Below are 17,505 nucleotides of genomic sequence, written 5' to 3' on the forward strand. Positions count from 1 at the left end.
TTTGCTTTTGTTGATGTTCATCTCATACCCTCCTTTCAAGACACTGTCCATTTCGTTCAACGGCTCTTGCAAGTCCTTTGCTGTCTCTGCGAGAATTATAATGTCATCGTCGAACCTCAAAGTTTTTATTTCTTCTCCATGGATTTTAATGCCTACTCCGAACTTTTCTTTTGTTTCCTTTACTGCTTGCTCAATATACAGATTGAATATCATCGGGGAGAGGCTACAACCCTGTCTCACTCCCTTCCCAACCAATGTTTCATCTCCATCTCTTTCATTAATCCATGATAAGGATCCCCGACTAATGCAATACTTAAGAATCGATCGAACTGCTGTTTTATGAACCTTTATCGGACATGCTGTACATTTAATTTGCGCCTTTTAAAACTCCGATTTATGAAAAATACGATGTACATATTTATCCAGGAAAGTTTTCACACCTATGTGTCATGTCCTGTGGGTCTCGATTTATTTCTGTAAGATACCATGCGAGTCTTCATGCCTGTTTCTTCTAACTTTCGGCCTAAAATATTATTACATTTGCATTTTGTATAATTTCCTTCGATTGCACCAGTAGAACTATGCTACTGGGGATAACTGAATTTTACAAATCGATTTTTTCTAATGCTTTGATATCATTTTGACAGCATGTCGTCTGCAAGGCACTCGGGAAGAAATTTGATTACTTTTTTAATAGTTCTTCCAAAGCAGTGATTGTCAATGTCGTTCTTCCATTTTCTACCAATTCGAGCAGAAAATCGATTGAGACACTGGACTTGACCGAAAAAGTAAGTGCAGTGACGTACACAATCACTCCTCAAGAAAAAGTATTTTTTTACTACATAATCAGTACGAAACCTATTCCGTATTTCGTGCACCTACGAACTCCCCTTTAGAAAGATTTTCCTAAGTACTGCATCCGTCTTCTACAGATCTTCAATACTCATTTCCTTTATACACAATGCATCCCGTATTGCTGGTGCCGCCACATTTCCTTGTTAACTCACTATAAACATCAGATACTGCTAGTTAACTCACGGCTTAGGAAGAAACAGTTAAAAGAAAACTACAGGAAACTTTTGTGTACAACTTCATGCACAATACGTATGTTTTTGGATGGGGTCAGTCTTTAGCAAAACACAATTTCGTTTTTTATCGCAAACATGTTTCACTGCAATTAAAGCATCATCAACGGGCTTCTATTTTATGGCTATTGAAGAAAAATAATATTCTTCACTGTTTGTATACATGTTCAAAATGTTCAAATGTGTGTGATATCTTATGGGACTTAACTGCTAAGGTCATCAGTCCCTAAGCTTACACACTACTTAGCCTAAATGATCCTAAGGACAAACACACACACCCATGCCCGAGGGATTACTCGAACGTCCTCCGGGACCAGCCGCTCAGTCCATGGCTGCAGCGCCCTAGACCGCTCGGCTAATCCCGCGCGGCATGTATACATGTAAATACTAGTTTTTAAAATCGTAGCTACAGATTCAAACAGTAAAGAATACTCTTTATCTTCAGCAGCCATAAAATAAAAGCCCACTGATGATGCTGGAACTGCAGTGAAACGTGTTAGGGATAAAAAACAAAACTGTGTTTGACTAAAGGCGAACGTCATCCAGAAACATATGGATTGTTAAAGCGAACACGGAAAAAAGAGCTTCAGCCCCGAGATAATTATTTGTACACAATAGTAACGATATGTGGGCTGCACAGTGGGACAACAATTGCAAAAAAGCTGGCCAGAAGCTGAACTAATTGTCTCACAAGCTGACACAACAAACAGAAGATTTACTTAACTTGTATTTCTCCAAGTGTACGAACATCCATTACAAATAGTGCTGCAAGAAACAGAGCTCAGCTATCAATGTCAAATAGTTAGAGGCTCTTTGTACTAGAGCACGAACGTTGGAGTCGGATCAATGAATAGGCGGCATCTGTGAAGCGTAACGTAGCGAAGTGACTCCAAGCACTATAGGGCTGAGTGGCTGCAGCTGACGGCTTATATTGCGGCGGCAGAGTGCGCTCGTGGTCCAGAGCCGCTGGAGTCATGGCTCAGCGTGCATGCAATATTGGGTTCGCTGGGTCCCGCACGAACGCTAGTGGGGTCAGACGGTAACTTGCAAGTCCCACTTGTTGTGCGGTGTCCATACATGATATCACATCTCCTCCACCCCACCTCCTCACAGTCGTCGTGTAGTGCAGATGAGCGAACGACGACAGATGGGAGGGCTGGATGCTGGTGGCCATGAGGAGGCGGGTGTCGCAACTGAGTCTGTTTCCGAGCTTCCGCCTACATACTGGCATATACCCTGAGGAAAGGAAAGCCAGCCTCAAAACTGGACGAGGATGCGCAACCGCATTCACAGACGGAGCAAAGGAAGTCGGAGGCATCTCCACGGTTGCAGAGCGACGCGATGCTGCACGTGGGTCACCCGCTGGGAAGACGGCTCCATCCCCAGACAACGGTGGCTGCCGAGACGACGACGACGACCACGTAACGGCGTCGACTTCCATTGGTTCTGGGACCGCCGTTGATGGCACGAGTACCGTGGGAGCCGGTTGCAGCTAAAGCTGATGCGTCCATGACTGTACTGAACCTGAGAGCACAAACTCTGTGATAGGTCCACGCAATCCACTCGGACGAATTTGATTCTCGTGGCGTTGCAACAATCCTATCGGTATCTGCAGGATAAACATAGAACATCCACGAACACGTATAATGGTGCTTCGCTCCCAGTGCCTCTGTCCGCGATGTTGTTGTGGTCTTCAGTCCTGAGACTGGTTTGATGCAGCTCTCCATGCTACTCTATCCTGTGCAAGCTTCTTCATCTCCCAGTACCTACTGCAACCTACATCGTTCTGAATCTGCTTAGTGTATTCGTCTCTTGGTCTCCCTCTACGATTTTTACCCTCCACATTGCCCTCCAATACTAGACTGGTGATCCATTGATGCCTCAGAACATGTCCTACCATCCGATCCCTTCTTCTAGTCAAGTTGTACCACAAACTTCCCTTCTCCCCAATCCTATTCAACACTTCCTCATTAGTTATGTGATCTACCCATCTAATCTTCAGCATTCTTCTGTACCACCACATTTCGAAAGATTCTATTCTCTTCTTGTCCAAAATATTTATCGTCCATTTTTCACTTCCATACATGGCTACATTTCATACAAATACTTTCAGAAACGGCTTCCTGACACTTAAATCTATACTCGATGTTAACAAATTTCTCTTCTTCAGAAATTCTTTCCTCGCCATTGCCAGTCTACATTTTATATCCTCCCTACTTCGTCCATCATCAGTTATTTTGTTCCCCAAATAGCAAAACTCCTTTACTACTTTACGTGTCTCATTTTCTAATCTAATTTCCTCAGCATCACCCGACGTAATTCGACTACATTCCATGATCCTCGTTTTGCTTTTCTTGATGTTCATCTTATATCCTCCTTTCAAGACACTATCCATTCGGTTCAACTGCTCTTCCAAGTCCTTTGCTGTCTCTGACAGAATTACAATGTCATCGGCGAACCTCAATGTCTTTGTTTCTTCTCCATAGATTTTAATACCTACTCCGAATTTTTCTTTTGTTTCCTTTACTGCTTGCTCAAAATACAGATTGAGTAACATCGGGGAGAGGCTACAACCCTGTCTCACTCCCTTCCCAACCACTGCTTCCCTTTCTTGTCCCTCGACTCTTATAACTGCCATCAGGTTTCTGTACAAATTGTAAATAGCTTTTCGCTCCCTGTATTTTACCCCTGCCACTTTCAGAATTTGAAAGAGAGTATTCCTGTCAACATTGTCAAAAGCTTTCTCTAAGTCTACAAATGCTAGAAACGTAGGTTTGCCTTTCCTTAATCTAGTTTCTGAGATAAGTCGTAGAGTCAGTATTGCCTCACGTGTTCCAATTTTTCTACGGAATCCAATCTGATCTTCCCCGAGGTCGGCTTTTACTAGTTTTTCCATTCGTCTGTAAAGAATTCGCGTTAGTATTTTGCAGCCGTAACTTATTAAACTGATAGTTCGGTAATTTTCACATCTGTCAACACCTGCTTTCTTTGGGTTTGGTATTATTATATTCTTTTTGAAGTGTGCGGGAATTTCGTCTGTCTCATACATCTTGCTCACCAGATGGTAGAGTTTTGTCAGGACTGGCTCTCCCAAGGCTGTCAGTAGTTCTAATGGAATGTTGTCAACTCCCGGGGCTTTGTTTCGACTCAGATCTTTCAGTGCTCTGTCGAACTCGTGACGCAGTATCATATCTCCCATTTCATCTTCATCTACATCCTCGTCCATTTCCAAAATATTGTCCTCAAGTACATCACCCTTGTATAGACCCTCTATATACTCCTTCCACCTTTCTGCTTTCCCTTCTTTGCTTCGAACTGGGTTTCCATCTGAGCTCTTGATATTCATACAAGTGGTTCTCTTTTCTGGGAAGGTCTCTTTAATTTTCCTGTAGGCGGTATCTATCTGCCCCCTAGTGAGACAAGCCTCTACATCCTTACATTTGCCCTCTAGCCATCCATGCTTAGCCATTTTGCACTTCCTGTCGATCTCATTTTTGAGACGTTTGTATTCCTTTTTGCCTGCTTCATTATTCTGCATTTTTATGTTTTCTCCTTTCGTCAATTAAATTCAATATTTTTTCTGTTGCCCATGGATTTCTACTAGCCCTCGTCTTTTTTCACACTTGATCCTCTGCTGCCTTCACTACTTCATCCCTCAAAGCTACCCATTCTTCTTCTACTGTATTTCTTTCCCTCATTCTTGTGAATTGTTCCCTTATGCTCTCCCTGAAACTCTCTACTACCTCTGGTTCTTTCAGTTTATCCAGGTTCCATCTCCTTAAATTCCCACCTTTTTTCAGTTTGTTCAGTTTTAATCTATAGTTCATAACGAATAGATCGTGGTCAGAGTCTACATCTGCCCCTGGAAATGTCGTACAATTTAAAACCTGGTTCCTAAATCTCTGTCTTACCATAATTTAATCTATCTGAAACCTGTCAGTATCTCCAGGATTCTTCCATGTATACAGTATTCTTTTATGATTTTTGAACCAAGTGCCAGCTATGATTAAGTTGTGCTCAGCGCAAAATTCTACCAGGCGGCTTCCGCTTTCGTCTCTTACCCCCAATCCATATTCACCTACCACGTTTCCTTATGTCCCTTTTCCTACTGACGAATTCCAGTCACCCATGACTATTAAATTTTCGTCTCTATTCACTATCTGAATAATTTTTTTTATTTCGTCATACATTTCTTCAATTTCTACGTCATCTGCAGAGCTAGTTGGCATATAAACTTGTACTACTGTGGTCGACGTGGGCTTCGTGTCTATCTTGGCCACTATAATGCGTTCGCTATGCTGTTTGTCGTAGCTTACCCGCATTTCTATTTCCCTATTCATTATTATCCGCGATACAATCTGCAAAAGACTGAATTGTTAACGTCTGTCTGGGTCGAGCCAGCGTCGCCTGCCATAGCGGGTGCAGCAAGGTGGGGTGGTGCCGTCCATTCCGGCGATGGCTGGGAGTTATGGGAAGATAAGTGTAGTAACAGTTCTTGATCGCTTCCACGAGGGAAGGGCACGTCACATGTCCATCCGTTGCATAAATGTCAGTGCAAAGAGTTCTGCTTCGCCACTAGATTGTGGCTGGAACGATGCGCACGTGATGTAATTGACGCCAGAGGCGGTGCTAAACTGTTTAATCTCCATGGCAGCAAACTGAGATCCGTTGTCAGTTATAATAATTTCAGGCAATTCCTCGAGGCAAAAATTGACGAAGCCTGGATTGTGGAACGAGCTATGTAGAGTGCATAGGAACTACGAAGGGAAATTTGGTGAAAGCATCAGCGACCATGAGCCAACGTGTATTCCAGTAATGACCCCCAAAATCCAAGTGCAAAAGTTCCTAAGTTGCTTAAGGGTTGAACCGTTCAAAGAACTGCTGAGGCAGAGCTGACAGTCGGCACAGGCTTGGCATTGACAAGGGAACCTCCCCATCGCACCCCCCTCAGATTTAGTTATAAGTTGGCACAGTGGATAGGCCATGATAAACAGAACACAGATCTATTGAGAAAACAGGAATAAGTTGTGTGGAACTGTGAAAAAATAAGCAAAATTTACAAACTGAGTAGTTTATGGGAAGATATGCAACGTCAAGAACACTGGGAACGCAGGAGCTCCGTGGTCTCGTGGTAACGTGAGCAGCTGCAGATCGAAAGGTCCTTGGTTCAAATCTTCCATCGAGTGAAAAGTTTAATTTTTTATTATCAGTTTACGTGACAAACTCTTATGTTTTCATCACTTTTTTGGGAGTGATTATCACATCCACAAGAAAACCTAAATCGGGCAAGGTAGAAGAATCTTTTTACCCATTCGCCAAGTGTACAAGTTAGGTCGGCCGACAACATATTCCTGTCGTGTGACGCACATGCCGTCACTAGTATGGTATAGAATATATCAGATGTGTTTTCCTGTGGAGGAATCGGTTGACCTATGACCTTGCGATCAGATGTTTTCGGTTCCCATTGGAGAGGCAAGTCCTTTCGTCTACTAATCGCACGGTTTTGCGGTGCGGTCGCAAAACACAGACACTAAACTTATAACAGTGAACAGAGACGTCAATGAACGAACGGACAGATAATAAATGTGCAAAAATAAAGAAAGTAAAATTTTCACTCGAGGGAAGACTTGAACCAAGGACCTCTCGTTCTGCAGCTGCTCACGGGACCACGGCGCTCCTGGGCTCATGATGTCCATGATGTTGCTTATGTCGCCTATGGACTACTCAGTTTGTATATTTTGCTTATTTTTTCATAGTTCCACACAACTTCTTCCTGTTTTCTCAGTTGATCTGTGTTCTGTTTACCAAGGCCTATCCACTGTGCCAACTTATAACTAAATCTGATGGGGGTGCGATGGGGAAGTTCCCTTGTGAGAAGTCAACTGTTCTTTCTGCGCAACCAGACTGTGGCAGGTGGAATGAGACGTTGCACCATCAGTTTGGTACCAACGGCGTCCAACTGCCCGTGGTGTAGCAGTCGAAGCACGTCAGGCTAGAGAGTACAGGGATCCAAAACTCGTGACTGGGCATTATACCTGTACGTGCGACTCAAAATGACACCTTGATGTGTCCGCAGCTCGTGGTCGTGCGACAGCGTTCTCGCTTCCCACGCCCGGGTTCCCGAGTTCGATTCCCGGCGGGGTCAGGGATTTTATCTGCCTCGTGATTACTGGGTGTTGTGTGCTGTCCTTAGGTTAGTTAGGTTTAAGTAGTTATAAGTCCTAGGGGACTGATGACCATAGATGTTAAGTCCCATAGTGCTAAGAGCGACACATTGATGTACTGCAAGGACGTGCCGTCCGCGAATAAATATCGTCCAAACATAGAAATACGGATCTGCTTGGCTGACCATGGCCCACTAGTGCGGATTACAACAAAATCTGCAACTTAGGATTCACTGTTGTGGTCTCGTCAATTTTTCTGTTAGCAAGCGGAAAACTATGCAAAGCTTGTGCGTTTTGTTAGTCAGTGTAGCATCAGGAAGCAGAGGGCTCGTCGAAATCGGCATCTGCGCCAACAAGGAGGCGAAAAAGAGCATCTCCGTTAGCATGCTTAGAAGTTGGCTGCTATAGAATCTCATGTTGGTCATTTGACAAAACATGAGCACACCCTTAAGCTTCTAGGTTGTGCGAGTTGGGACTAACTGAGAGGCTAAACAAAGATTGTAGGGATTTATGATCAGTCACCAAGTAAAATTTTCTTACACAAAAGTGCTTGTGAAATTTAAAGACACCATAGACAATGGCGGGAGCATCCTTTTGAATCTGCAAATAGTCACATTGAGTGTTGTTCAACAACTTCCAAGAAAATACAGTCGGCCTCTCAACAGAAAAAACTTAATGTGACAAAACAGCCCAGATACCCACAGCGAATACCAAAGATTTGGATCAGTCAAAAATGAACAAAGCATCGATCACGAGAAAAAAAATTCTTCACCTTCTAGAAAGAAAATTGGCGAGCTTGCGACCAAACAAAAGGAACTTTTCACCTTCACAAGCTTACAAGGGAGCTGTGATCTGAGCAGCGTTAATAATACATCGGTTGTAATACTTGACCTACAATAACACAAACTGCTATTCCCTCACATTATGTGTGGGTCGAAGGTCACTGATAGCAAGCAAATGTGATTGCAATGGGTCAACACCTTGTTGGTGGTGGATGGTCACGGATAGCAAGCAAATGTGGTCGCAATTGGTCAACACCTTGTTGGGGTGGAAGGTCACAGATGGCAAACAATGTGATTGCAATGGGTCAACACCTTGTTGGGGGTGGAAGGTCTTGGATAGTAAGCAAATGTGATCGCAATGGGTCAACAACTTGTTGGGGGTGGAAGGCCTCAGATAGTAAGCAAATGTGATTGCAATGGGTCAACACCTTGTTGGGGGGTGGAAGATCACAGGTAGTAAGCAAATGTGATTGCAACGGGTCAAAACCTTGTTGGGGGTGGAAGGTCTTGGATAGTAAGCAAATGTGATTACAATGGGTCAACAACTTGTTGGGGGTGGAAGGTCTCAGAGAGTAAGCAAATGTGGTTGCAATGGGTCAACACCTTGTTGGTGGTGGAAGGTCACTGATAGCAAGCAAATGTGATTGCAAAGGGTCAACACCCTGTTGTGTTGGGGGTGGAAGCTCACAGATGGCAAGCAAATGTGATTACAGTGGGTCAAGACCTTGGTGCTGGTGGAAGGTCACGGATAGTAAGCAAATGTGATTGCAATGGGTCAACAACTTGTTGGGGGTGGAAGGTCTCGGATAGTAAGCAAATGTGATTGCAATGGGTCAACACCTTGTTGGTGGTGGAAGGTCACTGATAGCAAGCAAATGTGATCGCAAAGGGTCAACACCCTGTTGTGTTGGGGGTGGAAGCTCACAGAAAGCAAGCAAATGTGATTGCAGTGGGTGAAGACCTTGGTGGTGGTGGAAGGTCACGGATAGCGAGCAAATGTGATCGCAATGGGTCAACACCCTGTTGTGTTGGGGGTGGGAGCTCACAGATAGCAAGCAAATGTGATTGCAGTGGGTAAACACCTTTGTGGTGGTGGAAGGTCACGAATAGCAAGCAAATGTGATTGCAATGGGTCAACACCTTGTTGTGTTGGGGGTGGAAAGTCACAGATAGCAAGCAAATGTGATTGCAATGGGTCAACACCTTGTTGGGGGGTGGAAGATCACAGGTAGTAAGCAAATGTGATTGCAACGGGTCAAAACCTTGTTGGGGGTGGAAGGTCTTGGATAGTAAGCAAATGTGATTACAATGGGTCAACAACTTGTTGGGGGTGGAAGGTCTCAGATAGTAAGCAAATGTGGTTGCAATGGGTCAACACCTTGTTGGTGGTGGAAGGTCACTGATAGCAAGCAAATGTGATTGCAAAGGGTCAACACCCTGTTGTGTTGGGGGTGGAAGCTCACAGATGGCAAGCAAATGTGATTACAGTGGGTCAAGACCTTGGTGCTGGTGGAAGGTCACGGATAGTAAGCAAATGTGATTGCAATGGGTCAACAACTTGTTGGGGGTGGAAGGTCTCGGATAGTAAGCAAATGTGATTGCAATGGGTCAACACCTTGTTTTTGGTGGAAGGTCACTGATAGCAAGCAAATGTGATCGCAAAGGGTCAACACCCTGTTGTGTTGGGGGTGGAAGCTCACAGATAGCAAGCAAATGTGATTGCAGTGGGTGAAGACCTTGGTGGTGGTGGAAGGTCACGGATAGCGAGCAAATGTGATCGCAATGGGTCAACACCCTGTTGTGTTGGGGGTGGGAGCTCACAGATAGCAAGCAAATGTGATTGCAGTGGGTAAACCCCTTTGTGGTGGTGGAAGGTCACGAATAGCAAGCAAATGTGATTGCAATGGGTCAACACCTTGTTGTGTTGGGGGTGGAAGGTCACAGATAGCAAGCAAATGTGATTGCAATGGGTCAACACCTTGTTGGGGGGTGGAAGATCACAGGTAGTAAGCAAATGTGATTGCAACGGGTCAAAACCTTGTTGGGGGTGGAAGGTCTTGGATAGTAAGCAAATGTGATTACAGTGGGTCAACAACTTGTTGGGGGTGGAAGGTCTCAGATAGTAAGCAAATGTGGTTGCAATGGGTCAACACCTTGATGGTGGTGGAAGGTCACTGATAGCAAGCAAATGTGATTGCAAAGGGTCAACACCCTGTTGTGTTGGGGGTGGAAGCTCACAGATGGAAAGCAAATGTGATTACAGTGGGTCAAGACCTTGGTGCTGGTGGAAGGTCACGGATAGCAAGCAAATGTGATCGCAATGGGTCAACACCTTGTTGGGGGGTGGAAGATCACAGGTAGTAAGCAAATGTGATTGCAACGGGTCAAAACCTTGTTGGGGGTGGAAGGTCTCAGATAGTAAGCAAATGTAATTGCAATGGGTCAACACCTTGTTGGTGGTGGAAAGTCACTGATAGCAAGCATATGTGATTGCAATGGGTCAACACCCTGTTGTGTTGGGGGTGGGAGCTCACAGATAGCAAGCAAATGTGATTGCAGTGGGTAAACACGTTTGTGGTGGTGGAAGGTCTTGGATAGCAAGCAAATGTGATTGCAATGGGTTAACACCCTGTTGTGTTGGGGGTGGGAGCTCACAGATAGCAAGCAAATGTGATTGCAGTGGGTCAAGACCTTGGTGGTGGTGGAAGGTCACGGATAGCAAGCAAATGTGATCGCAATGGGTCAACACCTTGTTATGTTGGGGGTGGAAGGTCACAGATAGCAAGCAAAAGTGATTGCAATGGGTCAACACATTGTTGGTGGTGGAAGGTCACTGATAGCAAGCAAATGTGATCGCAAAGGGTCAACATCCTGTTGTGTTGGGGGTGGAAGCTCACAGATAGCAAGCAAATGTGATTGCAGTGGGTGAAGACCGTGGTGGTGGTGGAAGGTCACGGATAGCGAGCAAATGTGATCGCAATGGGTCAACACCCCGTTGTGTTGGGAGTGGGAGCTCACAGATAGCAAGCAAATGTGATTGCAGTGGGTAAACACCTTTGTGGTGGTGGAAGGTCACGAATAGCAAGCAAATGTGATTGCAACAGGTCAACACCTTGTTGTGTTGGGGGTGGAAGGTCACAGATAGCAAGCAAATGTGATTGCAAAGGGTCAACACCCTGTTGTGTTGGGGGTGGAAGCTCACAGATGGCAAGCAAATGTGATTACAGTGGGTCAAGACCTTGGTGCTGGTGGAAGGTCACGGATAGTAAGCAAATGTGATTGCAATGGGTCAACAACTTGTTGGGGGTGGAAGGTCTCGGATAGTAAGCAAATGTGATTGCAATGGGTCAACACCTTGTTGGTGGTGGAAGGTCACTGATAGCAAGCAAATGTGATCGCAAAGGGTCAACACCCTGTTGTGTTGGGGGTGGAAGCTCACAGATAGCAAGCAAATGTGATTGCAGTGGTTGAAGACCTTGGTGGTGGTGGAAGGTCACGGATAGCGAGCAAATGTGATCGCAATGGGTCAACACCCTGTTGTGTTGGGGGTGGGAGCTCACAGATAGCAAGCAAATGTGATTGCAGTGGGTAAACCCCTTTGTGGTGGTGGAAGGTCACGAATAGCAAGCAAATGTGATTGCAATGGGTCAACACCTTGTTGGTGGTGGAAAGTCACTGATAGCAAGCATATGTGATTGCAATGGGTCAACACCCTGTTGTGTTGGGGGTGAGAGCTCACAGATAGCAAGCAAATGTGATTGCAGTGGGTAAACACGTTTGTGGTGGTGGAAGGTCATGGATAGCAAGCAAATGTGATTGCAATGGGTCAACACCCTGTTGTGTTGGGGGTGGGAGCTCACAGATAGCAAGCAAATGTGATTGCGGTGGGTCAAGACCTTGGTGGTGGTGGAAGGTCACGGATAGCAAGCAAATGTGATCGCAATGGGTCAACACCTTGTTGTGTTGGGGGTGGAAGGTCACAGATAGCAAGCAAAAGTGATTGCAATGGGTCAACACCTTGTTGGGGGGTGGAAGATCACAGGTAGTAAGCAAATGTGATTGCAACGGGTCAAAACCTTGTTGGGGGTGGAAGGTCTTGGATAGTAAGCAAATGTGATTGCAATGGGTCAACAACTTGTTGGGGGTGGAAGGTCTCGGATAGTAAGCAAATGTGATTGCAATGGGTCAATACCTTGTTGGTGGTGGAAGGTCACTGATAGCAAGCAAATGTGATCGCAAAGGGTCAACACCCTGTTGTGTTGGGGGTGGAAGCTCACAGATAGCAAGCAAATATGATTGCAGTGGGTGAAGACCGTGGTGGTGGTGGAAGGTCACGGATAGCGAGCAAATGTGATCGCAATGGGTCAACACCCTGTTGTGTTGGGGGTGGGAGCTCACAGATAGCAAGAAAATGTGATTGCAGTGGGTAAACACCTTTGTGGTGGTGTAAGGTCACGGATAGCAAGCAAATGTGATTGCAATGGGTCAACACCTTGCTGTGTTGGGGTTGGAAGGTCACAGATAGCAAGCAAATGTGATTGCAATGGGTCAACACCTTGTTGGGGGGTGGAAGATCACAGGTAGTAAGCAAATGTGATTGCAACGGGTCAAAACCTTGTTGGGGGTGGAAGGTCTTGGATAGTAAGCAAATGTGATTGCAATGGGTCAACAACTTGTTGGGGGTGGAAGGCCTCGGATAGTAAGCAAATGTGATTGCAATGGGTTAACACTTTGTTGGGGGTGGAAGGTCACAGATAGCAAGCAAATGTGATTGCAATGGGTCAACACCTTGTTGGGGGTGGATGGTCACGGATAGTAAGCAAATGTGGTCACAATGGGTCTACACCTTGTTGGGGGTGGAATATCACGGTTAGTAAGTGTTGTGTCGGTAGCTGGGCCGACACCGTGAAGTTGATGGCTGAAAATGCAAGCTACACTAACGCTGTAGCCGATAGGGCACGCACGGCTAAAGCAGACAGGCGTGAAGTCTGGAACATGAGAACTTATAAATGAATAAGAAGAAAAGTATGTAGATGCTTATTACTTATCTTTTTATTAGTCCTTGGAATACATCTCTCTTGAATACTCGTAAGCTATAGGCACTGATACAAATGGCGCCTTGCTAGTTCATAGCCATTAACTTAGCTGATGGCTATTCTGTCTCTCGGCTAATGAGAGAGAAAGGCTTCGTACATCTTGTCGGTAGCTATGTTCTCGTACAACTGGGCGATAGCTAGGTTCTCGTACAACTGGGGCGGTAGCTAGGTTCTCGTACAACTGGTCGGTAGCTAGGTTCTCGTACAACTGGGCGGTAGCTAGGTTCTCATACAACTGGGGCGGTAGCTAGGTTCTCGTACAACTGGTCGGTAGCTAGGTTCTCGTACAACTGGGCGGTAGCTAGGTTCTCATACAACTGGGGTGAGTGCTCTCTCGTATCACGAGACCTGCCTTGGTGGTGGCGCTAGGTCTGCGATCACAGTGGCGACACGCGGGTCCGACATGTACTACATGGACCGCGGCCGATTTAAGCTACCACCTAGCAAGTGTGGTGTCTGGCGGTGACACCACATTCCTCCCCCGCAAATCGGCGAACGGTCGTGAGATAAGGCTTCCGCCCGCCGTGGGGAGGACCACATGTTGACGTATGCGATGAGGTGGGGAGCCTAACAACAGGCGAGGCTGTGCCACCCGCACCCGGCCATTCGGTCCGAGGGGAGCTAGAAAACGCCGGAAAAACTAGTCCAGGGTGCACGTCAACATGCGGTGTATGCGCCCGTAAAGAGACAGGAGTGACCGAAGGATCAACCTCCATTGCGTCGGGGTAGCCGACGCGCGATGACGTCATGTGGTCCGGAGCGGGCGGGAGTTCCATGGCGGAGGACAGCTGGTCACGGGAAGCGATCGGCGGCGCGTGACCCTGGGAGGCTTTTGGCGGCTGCAACGAAGCGGCGAATGCGGGCGGCGCCGGCGGGAGAACAAGCGGTGGCGGCGGCGGCTGCTGCTGCTGCGGCGGCGGCGGCGCGTCGCCATGGGGCAAAATGGAAGGCATCGTCGGTAACACCTGGGGATGAGGCGAGCCAGTAGATGGGTCCCCAGGGCGCTGACCGGACGGCACCGTCGCTGAAAGCAGACGGGGAGCGGCAGAACCCGAGCGACGACAGAGGCGCAGCTGATTGAGATGCCGACGCACCTCACCAGAGGCCCCCAAAACCAAATACATCGCGCGGCCGAGGCAGCGAAGAATGCGCCCTGCGAGCCAACGCCGTGAACCTCGATAGTTGCGATAAAATACAACGTCGCCTGGAGCAAAAGCAGGAGTCTGCCGCTGCACAGGAACCTGATGCGGCGGATGCAGCAAAGACATCAAGGTGCGATGAGGACGACCGTGGAGCAACTCAGCCGGCGAGCGACCATCTCGGGGCTGAGAGCGATACGAAGAGAAAAAGAGCAACAATGCGTCCTCCCGAGAATGCGACTCTTTCAATTTCAACATCTGTGACTTGAAAGTCCGGACCAATCGTTCAGCGGCACCGTTGGACTGAGGCGAAAACGGCGCGGATGTCAGATGTTGAATACCATTGGCCTGGCAGAATGACTGAAATTCTGCGGACATGAATTGTGGGCCATTGTCGGAAACAATAGTCTGCGGAAGACCTTCAATGCAAAAGATAGCAGACAACGCTTGGATGGTGGCGGAGGACGTCGTGGAAGACATCCGGACAACAAAAGGAAAATTACTGAAGGCGTCGACCAGAACCAACCATCGAGCATTCCAGAATGGACCAGCAAAATCAATGTGCAAGCGTTGCCAAGGGGAAGTGGCTTTTGGCCACGCAAAGACTTTCCGCGGCGGTGCGGACTGTTGTTCGGCACACGCCGGGCACGAAGAACACATATTCGTAATCGCAGCATCGATTCCGAACCAAGTACAGTGCTGACGAGCACGTTGTTTCGTTCGCACTATACCCCAATGTCCTTGGTGAAGAAGCCGTAAAACAGAGGACTGTAACGAACGTGGGACCACGACTCTGGACTGATCATTATCAGAACGCAACAACAAAACACCACGTCGAACAAAAAGTCTCTCCTTGTGAGCAAAAAATCGGCGAACCAACGGATCCTCGATCCGAGACTTTGACAAAGGCCATTGCGTAGCAACAAAACGTAAAACAGTAGCAAGGACAGGGTCAGCAGCTGTGGCTGTAGCGACACGACGAAAATCAATCGGAAACGATTCGACCACTTCATCGGTTTCCGAATCAATGAACATGCAAGCAAGTTCGGAAGAATCGAATGCTTTATCCTCAGCAACAGGCAAACGGGACAACGCATCGGCGTTTCCGTGCTTAGCAGTGGACCGATACAAGATATCGTAGCGGTACTGCGAGAGGAAAATAGACCAGCGAATGAATTTCTGCGCTGTACGTGGAGGTACAGGCTTGGTCGGATGAAAAAGCGATGTCAAAGGTTTGTGGTCTGTGATGATGGTAAAGTGACGACCATACAAGAAATCATGGAACTTAGTAACACCAAACACGAGAGCCAAAGCTTCTTTCTCTATCTGTGAATAATTTCTTTGCGCAGACGAGAGCAATTTGGACGCAAAGGCAATAGGGCGATCATGCGAGCCAACTTTGTGCGCAAGCACAGCACCGATCCCGAAATCCGATGCATCTACCATCAACAAAAGGGGTTTCTGGGGATCGAATGGCGTAAGGCAAGTATTAGAAAGCAACGCCGATTTCAACTGGCGAAAGGCGCGTTCACATTCCGTCGTCCAGACGAACGGAACACCTTTACGGCGTAAGCGATGAAGCGGAGCTGAAATGAAAGAGGCATTGCGCACATTCACTCACACCTTGTGATTCTACATTGTTCAATGTTCTTGCGACCTCCTGACGCAATGCGTGGGGAACATTGCGCGCTCTGAAAAATTTCGGTTGCGCGTTGACCTTCAGTTCTAAATGCGCTTCATAGTTTTTAGCGCAACCTAAGCCCGGTGCAAAAATGTCTGCAAATTCGTCACACAGCCGAGAAACACTGTCTGTAGGCACAGTCTGATTCACTGAGAGGACCTGATTTACAATAGACATGTTAAACAACTTAAATAAATCGAGACCAAACAAATTCACTGCAGAAGAAGAACGAAGAACGTATAATGACACAAGTTTTGTTTGTCCCTTGTATGTTGCAAGAAGGCTGCACTGTCCCAACACAGGAATTTTCTGTCCGGAATATGTAGTTAGCTTAACCTTTGCGGAACGCAACGGAGGGGCGCCCAGTTGTTTGTACATGTCATGATTGAGCAATGAAACTGCAGCTCCGGTATAGAGCTGGAATGGTATCACTTTGCCTTCAAAGTCTAAGTCCACAAAAAGTTTATTGTCCTGCTGACGACAAAAGCGACTGTTTTGTGCAATTTGAATAGACACTGGTACAGAATCACTTGCTAATTGACGTGATTTCCGGCGACGTCGACGCACAGTTTTTGTGGGACGAACACAGTTACTGTTAGAGAAAGTGTCACTGGACGAAGTGGAATTAACGACATGAATGTCCATAGGCAAAGGTCCACGAGCCTGAGTGTCCTTGGTTCGATTCCGGCGCGAAGCAAAGGGCCTGGAATGAATGTGATTGTCTGATCTGAGCTTTTTCTGGCAAACACTTTGAACATGTCCTTTCTTATTGCAGAAAAAGCAAATAGCTTGGCGTGACGGGCAATGTTCACGCGAATGTCTAGTAGCACACCGCGGGCACGATTTCACTACATTCGTGGGCTGGCGCGGCACACCTGGCTTAGCACGCGGCGGTCGCTGTGTCGACGTGCGCAAGGCCCGGTTACCGGGCCGCGCAGCGCGTCCAGCGGGCCGGTTAATGTTACACACGGCTGGCGAAGTTTCAAAAGATTCCTGAGCACAGTCAAGTGTGTCCTGTCTATCCAATATGTCTATCACTTGTTGAAGGGAGGGATTAACTAGTTTCAAAATTTGCTCCCGTATGCGAACATCAGAAACGTTCTGTGCAATTGCATCACGCACCATTGTATCTGAATAAGAAAGACCACAGTCACATTCAAAGGCACAGTCCCTAGTAAGTCCTTGCAATGTTGCTACCCACTCCCTATTAGTTTGACCGGCCGTACGTTTTGTACGAAAGAACGTATACCGTTTTGCAACCACATTAACTGTTTCTTTGAAATAGGCATCTAATGCAGACAAAATTTCCTCTTATGACAGAGTTGCTACGTCTCGTCGGGGGAACAATTTCACTATCACACGGTATGTGGACACACCGACACAAGAAAGCAAAAACGGCTGCCGCTCATTACCTTGAATTCTGTAGGCAGCAAGGTGGAAGTTGAACTGGCGAGACCACTCTTGCCACGTCTCATCGGCTGCCACGTATGGTCGAAAGGGAGGTGCAACAGCGTTTAGTGGCAGCGGTAGCGAAGAAGCGGCGGCGGCCGCATCGGTT

The 17,505-nt window shown here is 46.9% G+C and overlaps 1 protein-coding gene across 1 annotated transcript in view; it reads left to right on the forward strand.

Annotated features, from left to right (window-relative positions):
* The window catches only part of LOC126417142 (protein artichoke), a 116,485-nt gene that overhangs the window by 24,750 nt on the left and 74,230 nt on the right, over positions 1-17,505 (forward strand). The gene's annotated exons all lie outside the window — the stretch shown is intronic.

The sequence above is a fragment of the Schistocerca serialis genome, chromosome 8 (assembly GCF_023864345.2).
Source record: "Schistocerca serialis cubense isolate TAMUIC-IGC-003099 chromosome 8, iqSchSeri2.2, whole genome shotgun sequence".
Taxonomy (NCBI): domain Eukaryota; kingdom Metazoa; phylum Arthropoda; class Insecta; order Orthoptera; family Acrididae; genus Schistocerca; species Schistocerca serialis.